This window comes from Protopterus annectens, chromosome 5.part1 (genome assembly GCF_019279795.1).
Source record: "Protopterus annectens isolate FY-2018-M chromosome 5.part1, PAN1.0, whole genome shotgun sequence".
In the NCBI taxonomy this organism is placed as follows: Eukaryota; Metazoa; Chordata; order Ceratodontiformes; family Protopteridae; genus Protopterus; species Protopterus annectens.
In genome coordinates, this window is record NC_056736.1 from 339,318,680 (window position 1) to 339,338,388 (window position 19,709).

At 37.1% G+C, this 19,709-nt stretch overlaps 1 non-coding gene across 1 annotated transcript; it reads right to left on the bottom strand.

Annotated features, from left to right (window-relative positions):
* Positions 1-231: 231 nt before the first annotated feature.
* Positions 232-304, bottom strand: TRNAM-CAU. The gene has a single exon. It is a non-coding gene; the product is annotated as a tRNA-Met (tRNA).
* Between the last annotated feature and the right edge of the window lie 19,405 nt (positions 305-19,709).

The following is a 19,709-nucleotide window of genomic DNA, read 5'->3' on the forward strand; positions in this document are numbered from 1 at the left end:
TGAAGTGGCAGAATCTTAAAACAGCTTCATAGGTTTTTACTAGACTTCCAGTCCAGGAGACCACTGAGGAACCTAGCCCAAATTCCCAGTTGCCCCTAAGCACTGTCTGGTTAAGTCACTTGCTCAGGATCACACAGTAGGCAAATGAGGGCTAATGAAATCAAACCCTCTGCCACAGGAACACAGCTCACAGCCTTAACCCTTTCTACTAACTGCCAGACAACATTAAGTCACCCCAGATGGGGCTCAAACCCACAATCCCTGGCTTATGAGGCCAACGCATTAACCATTAGGCCACTGGGGCCTGAAAAAATCTTGTTGTGCCCTAGTAACAACCATTTATTAACCAAGTAGACCCACTGAACACACAGTTCCTTCTCAGAAACAATCTGAGAACAATGTCTGGTTAAATTACTTGCTCAAGGTAACACAGTATGCAAATAAGAACTGAGGGAATCAAACTCTGTACCGCAGGAACTGCAGCTGACAGCCTTAACCCTTTACCACCAAGTATTGGGAAGAAATGACAGAAGAAAGAATTATGGAATGGGAAGCAGTGAGAGAGCAATATTAACTACCCACAAAGGGTATGATTACATTATTTAGCACTAAAGGAAGGAGGGAAAATTCACAGTAGATCAGAGTAACAGAAAATAACAGATAAGTGCTGGTAAAGTGGATAGAACACGGGAGGAGAAATGGATTTACTAGTAAAGGTTTAATAACAAGAATGTATAAGGAAGTTAGAGGCCTTGGCTTGAAAGTGGCTCAAACTATGACAGAAGGATGGACTAGATTCCTAGGAAGAGACATTGATAAAGAGAAATGGGAAAGATAAGGGCAACCAATAGTCAAACAATTAAACTAAGGAGATTTAGGATATGTGCCTGGAAATATCTGCACAAGTATATTTATACCCCGTAAAAATACGAATAATATTTCCAGGGGTTAGGACAGATTACTGGAGATGCAACACCCAACATATAGGTGAAAGGTGGCACATTTTCTGGGCTTGCCTAGAATTAGAGACCTACAAAAAGGGAGTAGAAAGGATAATAAAAGGAAAAGGAGAAGGCTTAACACCAGATAGTATTTTTATCTGAGAATGGCCCTGAAATGGCAAAGAAAGGGGAATATAGAAAAATGACTGTGAAAATAATCTTATTACTAGACAAGAAAGTAATCAATAGGCTTTGGAACCAAAATAAAAAAAACAAAGAAAGAGAAGCTAATTAAATTGATAAAGATGTACAGGACAAAAGACAGAGAAATATTAAAGGAAAAGATTAGAATGTGAGTAAGGTCTGAAGGACTTGAGACAGATACATCCACACAGGCAAAAGAAAACTATAGCCACAGCACTGACATGGGTGGGGATTTGTAAATAATGTAAATACTGCAATATTATTTGCCAGTGGCGGCTGGTGACTTCAAATCAGAGGGGGGCTGCAGGAGACAGCTGAATGGGTGGGGCCAATGGGAAGGGGTGCAGCCAACTAGAAAGAGGAGGAGCTGTGCTCAAAACCACAAAAACTGTTACATACTTGTAATACATGCATTACCCTGCTGGCCACTGGAGCCTGACAGAATCTTATTGTGCCAAAAAAGACAAAATACGCTGCCCTGGTGCCAAACTGTCATTATGAGAGTCCAGTCAAGACAATGTGAAGTGTAGAAGAAAAAAATATTTCAATGCACTGGCTGCATGACAGCTTACTTAATATCTAGACGAAAACAAAAACGCTGTGAGGCATGAAAAATAAATTACTTTTTAAATACATTACTGGAATGCCAGTCAAAATCCAATACAAGAAAAACAAGCAGCGTTCAACTAAAACCACTTCTCCTTGCACTGCAGTTCTAATTATAATTTATATTCAGCTTTATAAAAAGTACCAGGTAACATGCTGAAAGTAGCAATCTCTGTGATACCCCCCAGTTGTAAAAATGTTTCTTATCCAAAAAGACCTGCTGCCTGACAACAACTATCTACTTGTTTCATTGTGAAAACATGATCAAAGTAAAAAATGAACAGCAAACAAGAAACAAGCTCAAGATACATTGCTTAAAGGATTACTGCACAGGCTATGGACCACACATGATAGACTGGCATTCTGTTTAGTTTATGGGTAAAGCCTGCAAAGATGACTGCAAGTCTCCAACAAAGGTAATGAGCTTCTTAAAGTACTGTAATTCTGTCCTTTATTACAAATACTGTCATATGCATTTCAATACCCGAGGCTTATATGTTATCTAGTTATGTAAATATTCTCTGCATGGCAACAATAAAAAGGCTTTCAATGTTGGTAATTCTTTAACAGTATGCTTATTAAAGTTTACTTGCATCTTACAATCTCAGACAAGCTTACCTGATGGTCATGAAAGCATTGCTAGTTAAACACAGAGCAATGGACACTTTCTGAATAATAAGACGCATAATCAACAGTATAAAAATATGACAGAAAACCAGAACATTCTACAAAGTCAAGCAAGGACAGAAGAAAAGCTGCTGCAGTAATTGTGTCTACCTTGGATGGAGGGGATAATCTGCACAATTAAACTGCATAACTGCTCCTTGCCTTGCTTGGACACATCCAGAGTCACTACATGGAGGAGTGGGATGCAACAAGTATGTCACAACTTGAAATGGCTGACTGCGATGGTCCTGATACATTTGTCATACCTCTCAACTCAGAGCAAGAAATCTTGACAAAGCCATACAAAAAAGTGGGACAAAGGCCCAAAAATAAGGACAATATTTAAAGATTGCTCTTATAAACTTTCTAATAGAATAGTAGGTCTTGCATTAGTATGAATTTTCAGAAGGGTATGAAATTTGAAACTCAAATGTCTGTCATTATTTTATTACTTCAGTCTTTAATGATTTGCCACTAATTTGCCAGAAAACCATAATTTATGAAAAATGGACCAAAAATGTGATGCAAAAATATAAAATAGCTCTGATTATTATAGTAATTTATTAATTGTAAACCCTCCATGTTTTCTTCCAAAATTGTGAGTTTGCGGAGGGATTATTAAAGGAAGAGCAACATTTTGAGCGAAAATTGGGGACAGTTGAGAGGTTTGGATGTGCCCAATTCTATAAACCAATTTGCACGTACCTCTCAACCTGTTTAGAGAGGAAATCTGGACAAGGCCAAATATATTGGGGGAACATACAAACAGTACTAAAAATTGCTCTTGTATAAACTTAGTTGCTAGAACAACATGTCTTGCTTTAGCATGCATTTTTCTGAAGGTTAAGAAGTCTGAAACTCAATGTCTGTCATTATTTAGTGACTTAATTCCTAAATGATTTGCCAGACAAACTAAAAATAAGAAGCAAAAAGCTATTCATTCTGTACAAATCTGGACAGTTGAGAGGTATAGTTCATCCGAGCCGGGGCTGTCAGAGTTTGCCATCCTTCCCCCTCACAAAATCATGGTTGAATGGAGCCACCCCCTGCAGCCACTCCAATGTCCCATTACTTGGCTATTTCATCCCATTTACCATAAACACTGCAATGTGCATACTGCTTTACTTCTACAATGATTTGGATTTCATTTGAAAGCTTTTTTTTCTATTTTACAGCACAAACACTAAGACATCTGCTGACCAAAGCAATGCAGTCTCACAATGAAAATAGACTTAGCATTAAAACTCTGCCCTTGAAACTCACATTCATTGAAACAGTATTGAAATCAATATTCAAAGAAAATACATTGGGTAGTATAAAGATTAACTTTGGGCTGTTTTCAAATGATAGACCCCTTGCACACAAAACACACATGTTGTGTGATACACCTTCCTGATTGTATTAAATTATATTCCTGTTATAATACAGTACAGTTGTTAGAGAGTGTTTTAAATTTGTTTTGAACATTTTTCCAGTAAACAATGAAACAAAATGCATGCACCAATAATGACAAAACTGCCCAGCTGAGAACATTTCCATCATAAAAAGTGTACTCAGACTTTTACAATTCACCAGTATCAGTTAAGCATGCACGAATAATGACAAAACTGCCCAATTGAGAACATTTGCATCATAAAAAATCCACCCGTATCAGTAAATATGCATAACTCTGCAGAAGTAAGTAATCTAATTAATTTCACATTAAAGAGATCTAATGAAGAGGTTGCTGCTAGCAAACAACTTTATATTTCATTGTTTCATCTGTAAATAAAGTGCCTGTTGCCCCTGAGGAATAAATTGCCTATATTACATAAAAAAAAAAAAAAAGATAAGCTAGTAATATTACAATAGGAAATGGATGGCAAACTAATAACAGGTTCATAGTTACTAGGTATCTTCACCAAAGAGGACATTCTCAGTACGGCAGCATCCACCCCATGTGGGAGTAGAACCCACAGTCTTCTAAATCAAAAGCAAGTGCTACCTGTTGTGCTATTAACAATACAAGTAGTCTCAGCATAAGCAGCACTAAACTTCTATTCCCCTGCAGCTTTCAGCTACTTGTAAAATCTACTCGATACTCAACTGTATCTCACAACTTCGCAGCACAACAATCAGGAAAAAGGCAAAATTTATTGGGGGGGGGACAAAAGCCCAAAAACCAGGGACACAGTAAACATTGCTTGTATAATCTTGGAAAGTTGCTAGAATAAAAAAAATACACTGTTTTACCACCATACATTTTACTGCCCAGTCTTGAACCCAGGTCCCTGTGCAAAACACTCAGAGTAACATACCACTATGCCAAATCAGCTGTTTTGTGAAAGAGAGGAAGACTGAAACTTAAATGGCTACTATTTAGTGAATTCAGTTCTCACCTTAGCTGTCAACCTCTTAGCACAAAACACATGGACAAACCCAGCAATGGGGGAATACAGGCCTCAAACATATTCAGTGAATTCAGTTCTTGCCATAGCTCTCAACCTTAGCACAAAAAACCTGGAAGAAGCCAATAATGGGGGAATACAGTCCCACAAATAGGGATAGTTTTTAAATATTCATCTTATAAGCTTAGAAAATTGCTAGAATAAAAGGTTGTGTGTTACTATGTACTTTCTGAAGAATATGAAGTCGGAAGTTCAAATGCCTGTCAATTTTATTTAACATTTGTTAACCAGGAAAGTCTGACTTGGAACAAAAAGCAATATTAGCAGAGGCCCAGGGAGAAATAATGCAATATGAGCAGAGGCACAGGGAGAAATAATGCAGACACATGTCTTTGTAACATGGGAGGACACAACAGCAAACCCACAAAAACACAGGGAGGACATGCAGACTCTATACAAAATGTACCCCAGCCAAGAATGAAACCAGAGAACCTGTAGCTGTGAGGCAACAATGCTACCACTGCACCAGCAAATATCTAAGGATTTAAACATTCAAAAACGACATATGTTATAAGGAACAGAAGAGAACAAAATATGAAACAAAATATCTGCAAAAAGTTCAGAAATGGTGGTGGGTAGGGAATTCAGGCTGTTGTTACCTGCACTCAGGGTACAGGGTTCAAGCCTGATATCTAACCAAACACAGGTTCTCTCTAGCCACCAGTATAAAGCAACTGGACACACACACACACACACACACACACACACACACACACACACACACACACACACATACATACATACAAACAACAAAGCTCCATTCAAAGCATCAATAAGGCAGTTACAAAGCTCCGTTCACGGCAGCAATAAGGCAGTTACAAAGCTCCATTCATGGCAGCAGTAAGGCAGTTACAAAGCTCCTCTCACGGCAGCAATAAGGCAGTTACAAAACTCAGCAATAAGGCAGTTACAAAACTCACATCATGGCAGCAATAAGTCAGTTACAAAGCTCCATTCATGGCAGCAGTAAGGCAGTTACAAAGCTCCATTCACGGCAGCAATAAGGCAGTTACAAATCTCAGCAATAAGGCAGTTACAAAACTCAGATCATGGCAGCAATAAGGTAGTTACAAAACTCTGTTCACGGCAGCAATAAGGCAGTTAACCCAGCAGCAATAATCAGACACAGCAGCTACCTGTAGCTTTGCTCACTTCCACTTAACTACTCCGTCCAAGACACAGCAAAATCCATTCACGGCAGCAGCATCCAAGACGACTAACTCTGTAGCTTTGTTTCATGGCAGCAATAATCAAGCAACAATAATCCTTCAAGGCAGCAGCAATCATTAGACAGCTAACTTCAAGCCAAGGCAGCAACCCGCCTGAATGGTCTGATTTCTGGTTCCTGTTGCTCGTTCCAACATTTAAGACTTCAAACCTTGCAGTCCAATCCCCTTCCAGTAACTTTTGGGAAATTAGCAGTCTGCTGCCTTCTTCCTGAATCCAGACTGGGAAGCAGCAGTCCAGATTATGTTATGTAGGAAATCTATCTGTGTGGTCACAGCTGGGGGGGGGGGCTGCAGTCCTATATCACAAGTCGCCACTGCTATTTGCTATTTATGCTAATTTTGCACCATTTTCTTATTCTACACCATTTACAAAGCTAGAAAATGTGAACATTATTTATGTTGAGACAAAAGAGAGCTTGCATACCAGTGATATTGTGAGTGTGTGTGTGTGTGTGTGTGTTTAAACAATAATTGATTTGGAAGGCTGTTAGCATAGTAAAGGGGCACAGACAGAATGGCAAGGAAGGAGCCTAAGATCCTAAGCCAAAGACTCAGCTCTATTAGTGGTCACAGTGTTGTCACAGTGTTGTCCAAGGGCCGGATTCTTGAACGCCAACCCTGTGTACACCACTTTGAGGGAATACATGACACAAGCATTAACTCCCACCTTCTTCCTACTAATTTTAGTTTTCCTATTGATTTTATTGCAACCTTAAATATCGAGGGGGATTCATAAAGGTTACCACAAATTCTGAACTATGTCTACATTTAGTCTAATATTTCTTGGTGAAAAGACAGAACAAAACAATGCAGTAAGGATGTTGGTCAAGAATCTGGCAGCTGGCCGCTTGTCTGGATATGGATGTTGAATGCCCATAGCCAATACAGCAATGCATATTCCCTATATACTCTTGAGTCTATGTAGCATTTTGTAAAGTGGTTATTGAATCATATTAGTATGCAATTTTCTTTTCTTACTTTAACCTTCTACATATTGGTGATGTGATTCAAGGCACCATCCTTCTGATGGCCATCAGACCTATTTTAGGCAGTTTAGTGGATCCAAGGGCCATATCCCCTGTTGTTCACAAATCTGAGTAGTAAAATGGTTGGCAGTGGTGGAATCAAACCCCTCCAATACCAGCCTGATCTGTCACATGTTGATGGCAGGTGGTGTTATCCATGGCAGTTAGAAGAGCATCCTTTCAGTGCCTGAAAGCCAGTTATTAATTGCAACCACAGGAGCAGTGTCATTAATTTCAAATCCTGCATTCTGTTATGTCCTCCGCAGTGAGACTCTCTACTGAAGGCACCTCCCTCCTCAACATAATAAAACAGGAAATCCACCTCCCATATGAAGTAATCTCTCCAAAGCATCCAACGTCTACAATATGTTTATAGGTAAGCATGTGAGACTCAAGCAATAATACCCAGGGTGTGTGTTGTTGTGGGAATAATGCCTGCTCAAGGGTGTTCTGAGGCCCGGCACTGCAAGTTTATTCAGACACCAACAGATATCAGTATCAGTGTGGAAGTGTAAAGTTTCTAGTTGACTTTAATAGCAGTTGACATTAGAATAACAATTGCATAGCTCAGCACCTAGCATATTCTAGCCTGAGTTAGTCTATTTAACACAGCTATAGCAATGCACCTGATGACCTGCTACCTTTATGCATCCAAAACAATTCATTTCACTGTTGTTAAAACATGTTGCTATCATTCAGTGATCCTCCAATTTAAACTATTAACATTCCATAAATTAACAAACTATATATTACTGACACCACAGTAATCCAGCTAATTAACACAACAGAACAAAAATGCTTAGATACTCACCCCAGACAATCCTTGTTTCACTAGTACCTCAGGTGGTGGACGGACCAGGCAGGAGATGGTGGAAAGCTGAAGCTCCTGTGTAAAAGCTAAAACCAAATGAGGCATTTTGACTCCACTCTGCATCAAGGAAGCAGGGAAGTACATTTGTTCTAATCTGCTTAAAGTTGCCTAACCATTTAAATCAGTTTTGAGTAGCTTCTGAGATGTTTTATATATTTTACTATTTTCCCTGAATCTGAAGTTACAGCTATTAACTGAGGGTGATTAACTGTTGCACTCCTTTTTCAAGTGGGTTCTGTGCAGTGCCTAACTATTTAAATCAGTTTTAAGTGGGTTCTGTCAATTTTTTTTTTGCGTTTTTATATTTTTTTTATTTCAAGCTACAGCTATTAATTGAGTTTGCATTGTTTTACATTTGGTTTCTATGCTAAGTGGATTAGCCAATGCTGATGCATTTAAGGTTCACGGTTCATAGGTTCATAGGTAAGTACTAGGCTAGCTGCCCATGTGGCCCACTTTAAGCCTAGCCAGTTTCCCCTCAAAGGTAAGAATCAAATCCTAAAAACAAACACCCTGCAGTGTAGAAACACCCAAAATGTTCTACTTTAAATGATTATACACTGGAGGCTTCCAAATAAACCTTTTAGCTCTTTCATTTTTATTCTGTAAGACCTTCATCAGAAATACACAGCAAGTTACTTCCAGTAAAATGTAATACCTGAGCCACTCAGTCACATGACATAAAAAGACCAATGAACAATAAATACCTATTACATCACTAGAAATCTTAAAAACACCTTACAATAAGCAACAACAATCAATTAACATAACTGAAGCAGCAAACATTATAATAAATAAACCAACCAAGCATAAATTATAATTTCTGAGCTAATAAAAAACATTTTAAATTGATGAACTCATTCAGTCCCATTTTTTATCAGCTGCCAATCTTATCTGCCACTCAACATCATGGCATTATAAAAATGCATCATAGTTCCCCGCAGAATTATTTAAACTAACTTTATCAATTACAAAAAATAAAAACTTCCTAAAATCCTGACATATACTTGCATATTTGACCAAAAAATTGTCTAGATCCTTATTTTTAATAGCTGTGATGTGCTCATAAATTCTTCTGTACAATTTCCTGATGGTTTCCCAAAACAGAATGTAGAGCACGATTTACAGATAGCCTATTAAACCACCTTGTGGGAACTGCAATCAAATCTGTCCCTAGCTACAATAGTTCTATTGACTGCTTTTAATAAATACTTGATGAATTACTGATAAACACGCAGTACTTACACTTCCCACATTTAAAGTACCACAATTACCTTTAATACTCAAAGTTGAACTATTGGATTTTTCTAAAAAAAGGATTTGACGTTCACAGTCTTCTTATAAATAAATGATGGCTTACTGCCGATAATGTTGGCCATCTCTTTAATTTCCAAGGATAATTCTCCAGATGGTTTTCAATATATTTTTAATAAGAGCCATATCTGAAGTGATGGGAAATGGGAACATCCCTCCATAATTTGAAACTAATAAACTATTACTGACTTCTACTACATTTTCTTGTGCTTTTGTCGTATCAATTACATTTTTATTTAAAATTAGTTTTGCCTTGTCCTGTCTTAATATAACCACTTCTTGAATATTGTCAGATAGCAAGCCGGCATTGTACCCTCTTTTAAGGAAAAGTTTTTGTGAAAAAGATCTGATCTTCACTAGTCAACCTAATTAGCCTAATAAATTGGCCCTTAATTACCCTTTTCTTCATGTGGAAGGGGTGTTGATTTTTCCTATGCAAATAGGTGTTTACAAATGTTTCTTTCTTAAAGATCTTACTCGTGAACTTGCCACTCTTTTCTTCCAAAGTGATGGAAAATTAATTTCTTTCCCAATGTTACTGACAGTAAATCTTAAACCAATTATGCTATCAATCTTAAAACAGTTGTGCTATCATTTAAGTGGTCAGAAAAAAAAAAATCCTTTTTTGTACCTTTCCAAAAAATGAACAAATCACCAATAAAACATCTGTAAAAAGTAACTGTTAAAAAAACTTGTGGGATTTGAAAAAAACATTCCTACCATGCCATCACTAAATTTGCAAAAACAGAAGTTACTCTGGTTCCCATTGCTACTCTTGATTTTTGCTTGTAATACTTTCCTTGGAATGTAAAAAAAGTTGTTGTCTAAAACAACTTCCAGTAGTAAACACACAGTATTTATAAGCCCATTCTCAAATGTAATGAGGTTAGTTAAATATTCTCTTACAAACTTAATACACGTAATCTGATCAATGCTAGTGTACAAGGAAATCACATCCATAGAGACAAAAAACTGTACATGTTTCTATCTTTTACCTCACTCAATAATTCCAGAAGATGCCAAGAATCTTTTAAATAAAAGTCTGATATTTGTAATACTGGATTGAGTATACAATCCAAAAAGATGGAAATCGGTTCAGTATAAGAATCTGCACCAACCACAGGTCTAAATGATGGATTTTCTCTATTTTTGTGAATCTGGGGGATACCAAACAACATGGCCATTTTTGGTTGATCGACTTTCAAAAAGGTGTATAGGTTGTGGTCAATATCCCCCAACATTTCAAATCAAATAAAATAATCTCAATATTAGAAAAATATTAAAAATATATTGCAAATATATTTTATATATATTAAATTTTAACATATTATATAATATTAAATATATTTATATTAATATAAAATATTTAATATCAAAAATATATTGAAATACAACAGGAAAATTATCCTTGGAAATAAAGAGAGGACCAACATCTTTGGTAATCAGCCATTATTTACTTATAAGAAGAGTGTGAATGTCAAATCTGTTTTAGAAAAATTCAAAAGTTCCGTTTTGACTATTAAAGGTAATTGTATATTTAAATGCGGGAAGTGTAAGTAGTGCAGGTTTATCAGTAATTCATCAGGTATTTATTTAAAAGCAGTAGCTACAACTATTGTAGCTAGGGGCAGATTTAATTGCAATTCCCATGGGGTAGTTTATTTGCTGTGACTCATGCTCTAGTAATTATATTGAGAAAACCATCAGAAAATTGGCCAGAAGAATGTATAAGCACATCACAGCTATTAAAAATAAGGATCTAAACAATTCTTTGGCCAAACATGCAGTTATATGTCAGGATTTTAGGAAGTTTTTTTTTTATTTTTTGTAATTGATAAAGTCAATTTAAATAATTTTTAAGGGAACTATAATAAATTTTTAGAATGCGATGAACCTGAGTGGCAAATGGCAGCAAATAAAAAATAGGGCTGAAGGAGTTCACCAATTTAAAATGTTTTTATTAGCTCACAAATTAGAATTTCTTATGTTGGATTGGTTTATTTATTATAATGTTTGCTGCTTCAGTTATGTTAATTGACTGACGTTATTTATTGTAAGGTGTTTTTAAGACTTCTAGTGATTTAAGGTATCTACTGTTCGTTGGTCTTTTTGTGTCATGTGACTCTGGTTTTAAATTTTACTAGAAGTAACTTGTTGTGTATTTATGATGAAGTTCTTACAGAATAAAGAGCAAAAGTGCTAAAAGGTTTATTTGGAAACCTCCAGTGTGTAGTCATGTAAAGTAGAACATTTTGGAGAATCAAATCTTGTATCTTGTGCAAGTGAGATAAACACTTTAACCCTTATACCAATCCCCCTAATTCCTATGCATTTAGTCACTTTTCAAACTTAGAACAGCCAGTTCTGAACAGCTGTGTTATTTATCTTGGGCTGTTGTGGTCATTAAACCTGGTGATATTGGGGATGGCTGCTTCAGTTCTAGAAAGATAACCACTATTGGCTAACACTTTAGCTGTTTACAGCTTTCATTTTCCTGTTATTTAGACTGCATGAGGGGTCATCCATTGCTGTCTTACTCTAAGACTCTTGGAAAATGAAGTTCCTCAGTATGAAATAAAACTAAATGATGCATTTTGACTACATTTTGTAAACAGGATACCGGGACGTACCTAAGTGTTCTTCTCTGTGACAAGATTAAACCAGATTGGACTACTCTAATTGAAGCCAGGAACACCAGGCAAAGTGATCTTTGATAAAATTGCTTAAAATTGAAGGTACTGATACTGTTTGCACTGTTTTTACCATTAAATTAGTGAATTTTTGCAATAATTATTTTACTGGTTCTTTATGCAGGCAGAAGAAGGTTTCCAGGCTAGTTGTGAGTGTTAGTTTCTACAGAGACAAATTTCAAGTGTCTTGCTTTTGGTTGGTGTGCTCTATTTAGCTGCTTGTTGTTTATCTTCTGTGTTAGAAAGAAGGCATTTTAGTGAGAGACTGCCCATTGCACAGTGAAACAGATGACTGCAGTGTATAGACACAGGGATTTAGAGATCTACGTTTCTCTATACAATTGACCCTTCCCCCACCCCATTCATATTGTATATTAAATAGTCCGCAGCAATGTGATGAGGCTCTAGGTCAAGGTAGGTTGCATGTTGCTCTTGGTGTGTAGACTTAGATAGTTTGTTTTAGACAAGTAGCATGTCCACTAAGTCAAATCCAAACTCATACACTCAATACCTCCTTCTATCCACATTAGTAAGCACCGGAAATCATGGATTTGCACTATCTAATCATCTCTGAAGCCAGCCTGATTGAAATGGGCATCCTGAGATGGTGTCGCAATGGTTTCATGTTTGCTGACCACAACCTATTACTTAAAACAGCAGATAGTGTGTGTGAGATGCAGTTATATAACATTACTGGAACTAAAGCTCTCTCACAAAGCCACAACCAATAACAAGCAGATTATCAGTACATACAACACAAGGGTTGGGAGGGTGGCCTAATGGTTAAGGTGTTTACCTTATAGACACAAGGTGCAGGGTTTGATTCTCCCATGGGGTAATTGGCTAGGCTTAAAATGGCCCACAAGAGCAGTTAGTCTAGTAGTAACCTATGAACCTATGAACACCAAATAAAACACACACATATCTCATGCCAACCATGTAGACCTACATATGCTGAGGCTCTTAAAAGTAACCTACCTAACTACAAAAGTCTTCCTAGTCCTCTTAAATATAAGCTAACAAACAAGTACCCTCAAAAACCTCACAAACACACATCACAGGCCTCACCCACCATGAAACCTACATCTAATAGTCACACTGCCTCATTTCAAAAGCCCATAAGCTAAACCTCCACACAGTTCAATATCTTAGTCATAGGTGACTCTACAGAGAGTATCACACTGAGGTACCACTCATGAGTCTGTGCAAAGAAAGACTCACAGTCAGTTGCCTGTGAGGCATTTGAATTAAACGACATCTTACACCCAAATATATATATATATATATATATATATATATATATATATATGACAGTCATGGCACACATAGGTGTAAATGAGTCTGGATGTACCTCCCTGGATTATATGAAGAGATATGATGGAGCTCTCAAAATATTTGTCTGAGGCTGGTATGAACCTGTCCTTAAGGAATATTCTACCATCACCAAGAATGATGCCACAATATGAACACAGATTAATGATTTCAACAATTGGCTTAGCTTCTTGTGTCATTCAAAGAAGCTACAATAAATATAATAGCCAAGGAAGAGATAGCAGACAGTTCCAACTGCTTTGCCAGTGATGGCCTGCACCCATCTTCCCCAAGGCTTTTGTACATCGGCTAAATCCCTGTCCACCCAGATAATATCTTGTTCAGGCAATGTCAGTCATCCAGAGAGTCCAATATAACCAAACAGTATCCAGATAAGATTAAAGTATTGCTGCTCCGTGCTAGAAGCCTTAACAAAAAAGTGCACTCCCTACATGCAGTTTTTACCCTGGAAAATATTTATATATATACATCATCATGAAAACCTGGTTCAAGACCAATAGACCATTGAAAGCACTCCATCAGCCCAGAGTTTCAAAACCTAGCACATGTTCATACCCAGTGCATTACATGAAGGCCCTAAAAGTAGCAGTGCCTCCATATTCTTAGAAAAAGGTTAATCTTCAGACTCATTAGTCAAACTAATAACCTAGAACTCCTCCATGTCCAGCTTACTATTAACAAAGACCTTTACGATATTTTAGCTATCTGCACAACTCCTTCGATGTCCCCCTCAGCCCATACCTCCTACCTAACTAGTATGGAGTCTCTATGTATTGAGCGAAACACCATTCTCCTAGGAGGCTTCAACTGCCCCTCCATAAACTTTGAGACTTTTATATATTCAAACATGTATGCTCGGACGTTTCTTTAAGTCATCAATACAAACTCCCTGGAACAGGTAGTCTATATCCCAAACAGCAGCAAAAATTTCTGGACTTGTTCCTTACCAATATGTGGCAACTTTGGTCCCCACAAATTGTGAATTCTTCCCCGGTCAAATCAGATCACAAGTAAATCACATTCACCATAAGACTGAAACCTCTGCATTCAGAGATTATGTGGAGGCTAATCTACTAAAACAAAGTAATGACATGGCTAAATTCATCCATCTTGATCTCATACTGCTTATGTGGAATCCATCACTGCCAAATTTTATGCACATGTATATTTATGCATAGATGCACATGTCCCCCTCAGAAATAAATGCACTCCAAATTCAAAAATAAATTCTTCACAGATCAATAGCCTAGTAAGTACGCATGAACCTATGATGGCCGATGCCAGTTTGTCCATCCTTGCGGGTGGTAGGAAGCCTAGGCTCACTGCAATAACAACATTAAGAGCCTGGAGAGCTCCACTCTGCAAGTGGTGTTCCACCTGCTCTGGAGGTTGCACATGCAAGGAAGTGAGCTTGCACCTGCTGAAAGCAGAGCTCACAAGGTTGCCACAGGGTGTTGAGGAAAAGGTATTCTCCGTTACAGCAATATGATGCTGCACCAGTGTCCTCAATCTCCTCTCCAGCTTTCAACATGTGTTATGTAGAGCCTGGAGGGGTGGGGCTAAAGAAGGACTAGTAGATCCAGTGAATGAGGGGAGGAGTTGGTGGCAGCTAATGATCAGCTGCAGGGAGCAAAAAAGAAAAAAATACTTAAGTGTGGTACTAGACAATACACTCACCTTTCAAAATCCTACTGAGAAAATAACCACAAAAGTCCTGCAACAAGTTAAAGTCGCTTACAATATTTCAGATCTTCTTACACCTGAGCCTCACTGAGTAATAATCATTAATGTATTAATTCCTGATGAGAATATAATTCACCTATTATGGCTTCCCTGTCAGCCCTCAACATTGCATGTGTTCTGAGATTCATGCATCTACCTACTAATAGAGAATATTACTGGTTAACTTTACAAAAAGACAGATGGCTACCATTTATGGCCAGGCCAACCACTTGTTAAACTCACTAACTTTCAAATAGCTTTACTGAAAGATATTGTCCTCAATTTGTTAACAAATTAAGGGCAACTGGAACAATATCTTTCTTAAGGAATACTGACACCTTCAAACTGAAAAGACTACGATCCTCATTAATACCTTGAAAGCTCTTTCACCAAACTAGGTTCAGTATTCAGTCTTCCAAATGCAATTGCTGCAAAAAATATTTCAAATGAAAAAGTTACAACTGCATCTTACAGAATATAAATGCACCTGTTTTCAAGATACAGTTTAAGAGAAAAAAACTCTCCTTAATGCATTTCTTTACTATGCTTGTGTTTGTCTTTGCATACCTGTTGTATATATGTTTGCTATTTGGCTGGAAATGGTTCCATAGCAGCCATCTCACTCAGTTAACAAAATAAATGAGCAAACAAATATTTAAAGCAAAATACACATACCATATATTATATATTGTTGTTTGCCACTTAAATATAAGTCATTTAGGGTGTATGGCTGTTTATCCTATCAAGTTTTAAACCACGCAAGCATTTACATTTGCTAAGCTCTGTCTGTATAAATTAAAAAATAAATAAATAAATAAAGCACATCCTTATATTTGGTATATGCTGATGCTTTAACTTTAAGCCTATAATAACTCTACTTTTCATAGAAGGTCAGAAGCTGTTTACATTTTATAACTCATAGTCCGTGCCCTTGTATAAGCACTACTAGCTGGTACAACTACATCCTCATATGTTTTCTGTTTATCTAAAGTCATAATATGTGACAATGCATGATGCAGTATTGGCATGTGAGGAATATGCACAGCCAGCTGTAGTAGTGAGTAAACTTCATAGTGAAATAGAGAATAATTAAACACATTTGTGATTAAAGAGTAATCAGCTTCCCACAGATGCCTTCTGACTACAACAGTACATTCTTGCATTTGTGATTAAAGAGTAATCAGCTTCCCACAGATGCCTTCTGACTACAACTGTACATTCTTGCATTTCTCACTGCTCCTTCACCTCAGTACCTATTGCTTGTTGTAATGACTTGAAGCAAAGAGCTTTGAGATGATTTATATGCAAAAATCTTAAAAAAATATTCTCTCCACATATTCATAATTATGCACTGTTCGTTCTCTCTTACCAAATGAAAATTTAGGATTTAACATTTTTCTGAATATGTACTTACCTCCTAATGCTAAACAATTATTTGTACATAGTTCTGTAGCTATCTCTTGATAATGTTCTCAGCAATGTATTTCTTCTTTTAGTTGTGTTTTTGACCTTCTGCTATCTACATTACTTAGCTTGTGTAAGCAGATTTTTGACCCATCCTGTATTTCTAACAGAATACCATTTAAAGGAGGTCATTGTACATCTTTTAACATACATAATGCCTAGATCAATATAAAAACATAATAGTAACAGTTATTTCTTTCCTTGTTGCATTTACTCCAACATCTTAAAAAGATAAATATATAATGTGCTCATTGAGGTCTCTAGTGCATCTCACTGTTTAACATAATGACTAATTTACTAATTATTTTATTGTGAAGTATAGCAATAAATCTCCTAAAAGACAGTTCCAGCCTTCCTACATAAATCTGCCCTGTGTCAGGAGGCACTACTATTAATGATCTATTCAGTTTGTACAGTTTTGAAGTTTTTCAGGTGTGTCGGCCTTTATATACCACACTTTTATGGAAGCCGACGTAAAAAAATAAGTGGCATCTTTTATGGTGACTGCCATATGTCTCCATCCCTTAACTGGAGCCTGTCTGTAGTAATGCTTCTTCTTATTTGTGGTATTTACATGTGTCTAGCATACAGCATTTTCAAGATTTGATAGTGCACCTGTATGGCACAGTATGTATTATGCTGTAGGTAGCAGTTATATTTGCCAAGCAGTTTTGTTGTCTATGATTTTCCAAATGCCATTGCCAGTTTGCATTGATAATGACTTTTATTGTTTCCTTTATTCAAGCAGGGTTTATTGCTGAAAAAAATGAAAAAGAAAAATTTTCCAGTAATGTGAAATTCAGGTTTGCTGGTGCATCACAAAACACCTAGTACTGTTAAGATTAAGACTAGGGAATGAGTACTAGGCAACAAAATAAACTTCTCTACTTTTACAGTGTAATATGTGCTATGTATCCTAGGACCTGACCCCTACATACTCCATTTATCTGTTTTTATAGTTTTTTTTCTTTTATTGTTTGAATTACTATTTGCCTTTATTTCAGTGAGATACACTCATTAAATTGTTTGCCTAATTGTCAGTTAAATAGGGCTTTATATGGTTTCTGCATAACCTTAGGAATAGGCTATCCTATGTGTAGTTTTACTCTAGTTCTAATACTTTAAATTGTCAGGCAAATTTTTGCTGTTATCTCAGTAGTATAGACCAGTTTATGTTAGGATTGCTTAGTTTCATAGCTTTGTTTGATATGTAGTTTAATCTTAGTATAGTAACTAGGGATGAAGTCAGTTTTGTCTGTAATGCAATTTTCCAACTGGTTAGTTGCAGTTTTATTTTTTACTTACCCTACATGCTTTAGGTAGATGCAGTTGTTTTGAGAGTTACTATTTATTTTTAGTTTATGCAGTAATTGTAGTTTCATTTTTTTTTATTTAACTTTGGCTGAGTTAAAGTTTAGAGTAAGGGTCCTGATTGTTAGGGTGGTCTGTTGATGCACATAATATGTACAGGAATTATTTTTGATGTATATAGGATGTCCATAAATAAAATGCATACCTTTGTATACAGATGGATTTCTGTAACAGTGATAAGTGGATATGATGTAAGGACAAATACTCACAGCTGAAGTTATTGATGAGCAACTAGTGCGTTTATGTCAAAATCATTGGCTAACAATTTATACCTATCTCCTCCTTGTATGAGACAATTGTTACATCATGCAAATCTACCTAAGGAAATGGTAGTTTGGCACAGAGGATTGGGGGATATGAGCTGCTAACATTTAATTTCTGTCACTTGTATTCTTGATCTCATGCTTTTAGTTACTAGAAGAAGATCTTGACCTCAGGTGAGGACTTTCTTTAATGACCACTATGTTCAAACAGAAAGCTGCTCATAAAAACACCTTGGGGCAAAAGATCAGTGACAGATTTCAGAGGCATAGCCGAGACAGAGCAAAGGGGGTTTCTGCCTCATGTGCAAGGTGTGAGGGGGGTGTGATCAGCAGATGCTGATATGGTAGTATGGCAATACCAGCATTCTGAAATGAATGCTGATACTGTATTTGTGGTCACAGCTGAAGTCCTGAAGTTATGACACTCTGAAGCACTTCATGTGTGGTATTTTCTTAACTGTGACAATCTGCTTGATACATGTAGAGTAAGTGGCCTGCTACATTTTTTGCTCCTCCTCTTAAGAGCTGAATAAGCTGCTTGACTGGGGAGTGCCAGATAATAGCTATGGTTCTGACAGAGATTGTAGTCATGTCATAAACATTTGGATCAAGAAAATCTGATCATCACTTTGTAATGAGCTGCATCAGAGAGCCAAGACAGCACCTGGACAAAACAGAGACCCAAATTGTAGTGGGGACATCCTGGGAACTTGTAGCAGATACTTCTGTGCAGTATGATTTAAATTCCCACATCTAAAACACCTCTGAGACATGGAGTTTGAATTAATCCTGTTCAGAAAACATAAGTAGTTTAAGTGCTAGCAAAAAACTGTTGACAAAAAGATGGTCAGGGCTTGTCACAATGGTAAAACTGGAACACCAACTGTGAGGAAAACAGTCAAGTTAAGCAAAACAGATTTCCATTCAAGGCTAGTGGGGCGAGTTCTCCAGATCTGATCAATAAGCATTAACAGGCCAGAAAGGCCGTGGTAGTCACAGAAATGAAGGCCCAGTTGTAGGAGTTGGGTGAGACCATGGAGAACAACTTTGGCTTTAAAGAGGTTCTGCCAAACCATCCATCAACTCAGAAAGGGTGGGCAGTACATTGCCAAGGCTGTCATCAGTGAAAGTGAGGAAATGCTGACCTCAAATGGAGATATTCATGGTAGGTGGAAGGACCACTTTGGGGAAATCTTGAATCTGTTGTACATGCCCTCCACTTTGAAGACAATCCCAGAAGGAGCTCAACAGACAGGATTCTAGATGAAATCAGTGCAGTCACTAAACAGCAATATAGTAGCAAGTCTGTGAGACTGAACAGAGTCTGGATAAAAATACTGAAGGTGCTGAATGCTGTTGGAGTGTTATGGTTAATGTGCCTTTTCAATTTTGCATAAACTGGGGATAGTATCTCTGGAATGGCACAGTGGGGTGGTGGTCCTCTGATAACTGAAACTTTGATTTATAAGAAGGAATGCAGTTTCCTTCCCAGCCATGGAACAGTAAGTCAACTTCTTATCTTTGCCTAGATATTAACAGAATCACATGAATTTGCCAGTCCTGT